This window comes from Aptenodytes forsteri, unplaced genomic scaffold (assembly GCF_000699145.1).
Source record: "Aptenodytes forsteri isolate BGI_AS27 unplaced genomic scaffold, ASM69914v1 Scaffold199, whole genome shotgun sequence".
NCBI classification, from domain to species: Eukaryota; Metazoa; Chordata; class Aves; order Sphenisciformes; family Spheniscidae; genus Aptenodytes; species Aptenodytes forsteri.
This window is the reverse complement of record NW_008795921.1, coordinates 11,091-14,020: the sequence shown is the minus strand read 5'-3', so window position 1 is coordinate 14,020 and position 2,930 is coordinate 11,091.

The window sequence follows — 2,930 nt, the reverse complement described above, 5'->3', positions numbered from 1 at the left end:
GGGGGGGGGAGAGTTGGGGCGGGCGGGGGGGGGGCGGGGGGAGGCAGGGTGGTATTTTCCACTAGCAATCCCGCCCCAGGAGACTGGAACAGGTATGTCAGGTATTTCAGTGCTCCTCAGTTAACGAACAGGTCACTCACCCCTCAGGGTTTCTCATCATCATTAACTATAACAACATTGATTTTGTCCCTCGGTTTACAGTTGTATGGCCGCCTGTGCTGCCTAGCGGCACGACAGCAGTATCTGGGTTAAGCTTCCTTAAATCGGTACAGGAACCTTAGATATCTGCTCTGGAGGAACAGAAAGGGGCAGGGTGGGTTTAAATAATCTACTTTGCTCTTTAAAATAACCCGTTGAATATTTTTGACAAAATAGTTCCACAGGTGATTTTTTTTATTATTATTTTGCAGCTTTGTGCAATTCTAACTATGTTTCTTTGCAATACCAATGCTGAAATTATGCACTCGCTATGTAAGCTTTACATTGCTTTGTAAATGTATATCTAGTGCCCTTCCAAAAGGATCACAGTGTGCTGTACAGGACATAATGCTGCCTGGCCAGAGGAGGAACATGGGGGCTATCGAAAAGGGCATGTCTCAGCTGCTGTACAAGTGGCAGTGACCAGTCCATGAAGACTGGACGAGAACCAGAACTAGTCCGTTCCGTGGGTTCAGAGCCCAGGACTCCCTGTGAAATAGTTGAAATTAGCTCTTCCTCTGTCCCTAAAGGCAGCCTGTTCTGGCAACGTGGCGCTTTCCCTTTCTGACCGAAGAGCTGCCAGATGTGCTTGTAGGACCTACCCCCATGTGCTTGTAGGATCTACCCTCGTGGTGCAGCCCTGCTGCCGCTGTCACTCTGCTGCCTCACAAGTGGATGGCATGCCTTACCCCTGAAAGGTCAAAACGTCTTGTGGTATTGCTCCCCTCGCTAATCTCAGGGCAAGGCTGGCAGCTGAGAAACTCAAAGCTTACCGGCTGGTAGAGGAAGGGGATAACGCCCGTTCAGCTCTCAATAAGAAGCTGGCTATGGCCTTACATGAATCTGTCAATAAAACATAAGGAATTAAAAATTTGGGCCCCAGTGTGCTGTAAATGCTTCATACAGTGAAAACAGTTCTCTACAACCATCCAAGTCCATCGCAGACCTCCCAGAAATTTTACATTTCACTTGTTAGGGCATGGGCAGCCCACAGAGCTCATGCTCCAGTCGCAGTGTTGCAAAGTTATCTTTGCAGACGGGCCTCTTGGAAGGTGGGTACAAACTCACACCTCAGAATTGGTACTCATGTTCACACCCCCTCCTGAAACTTCTAGTGACTGTCTAGTACTTTCCAGGTTTTATATCTACAGCGGGGGGGATCTTATTTGAGGTAAACTTTGAACAGCTCCTTTCTTTTTGCACAGAGATCATTTGGACTGATTCTAACGCTGAGTGATTTTGCAGGACAGCCACTTCTGTCTTCTGACTTCCCAAATTTCTCTCTCCTTTTAAGAAGGACTTTAGTTCCAGTTTGACCTTAAGTTGTCCCTGGAGTTTGGCCAGCTCCTTCCACAGGCAGCCGGTTTTTATTATCTCTGATGCAAACCGGTTCCTGCTCACACATTACAGCTTGCACGTGATCACATTTCTTAAGTACCTGTTAGTACTCAGCCATGTACTTCTGAATAAAGAGGAATTCAGGGTAGCTTTTGTTAATTCTAGTGACTTTTGGATGGATCCTCTGAATAACCTCTTTTCTTGTATTTTCAACCCGATTCATACTACGAGATACGTAATGCTTTTATCAACAGCCAATAGACTATTTTTGGCAAGCTGCCTTGAGCCTGACATCAGTGCCACATCAGCAGTTGACTTTGGTGCTCAGCATCTTTTCACATGTCTTTGAACGATCCATGTGCTACTGGTGTGCTACTGGTTACACAGTCTTACAACAGTTTTGTCCAAAAGCCAGTTCTCTCCTGCTGGGCTGTGTAGGGCTAAGGTTTAATTAATTAGTTCCCAGACCCCTAACCTTACTGCTCCTGAGTTTCCTCACACATTTTTTGTGTTTCTTTTTTAAACAAAAGAGGGCCACCCTCAAACAATTCTACCAGAGTGCTCTGCTTTTTGTGCATTGATTCTTGTTTCACTGTTGCCACTGCTACTTACAATGGAAAATCGTGTCTCTGCAGTGGTGAAGGCAGTTTGCCTGGTGTCCTACTGCTTAAGTGAATGGTTAGTGAAGTGACCCAGATGGTTATGGGCATTATTCAAACTGCCTTGTCATTTTGTCACTAGTTGTAACCACTGGAAAGTTTCCTTTGTCCCTTGGAAACTTTCATAATTATTAGTCACATAATTCATTTGCTTTGTTCATGTCCCATTGGCTGCATGATGAAAGGAAGTCTGGCACATGGGAGTCAACTGCTCCCTGCCCTGGCACAGCCTTCTCATCTTTGGTGTTTGCACTTTCTGTCTGAGAAGGAGTTAATCTGACCCTCAGTCATATTACAGAAGATGACTTTGTTGTAAAAAATAAACACTCAACATGCTATTGGCATGTGTAAAAATATAAGACAATTTAAATAGTCCTTCAATTGTGTTTGCCAGGGGCAAAGCCTCAGCTGGAGCACCACATCCAGCTACATGTGATGCATTTCAGGAGGGCTGTAGAGAGGAGTTAGGAGAATAAAGCTTGGGATACAAAACACGATCTGCAAGGAAAGATTGAAAGAAGTAGACTTGTTTATTTTTAAAAAGATGATTGAGGATAACATAATCTTCAAGACTGAAAGGTGGCCACACAGAGGAATTATCTGTTCTCCCCCACTTGTATTAGACATTAGCACAGACTTTCTAGCGGTATGGACAGTGCTAGATGAGACTGACTGGGGAGCTTGCAGTGCCTTCATCATCACAGGCTTTTAAAAACTGTTAAGCAGCTGTTTCTC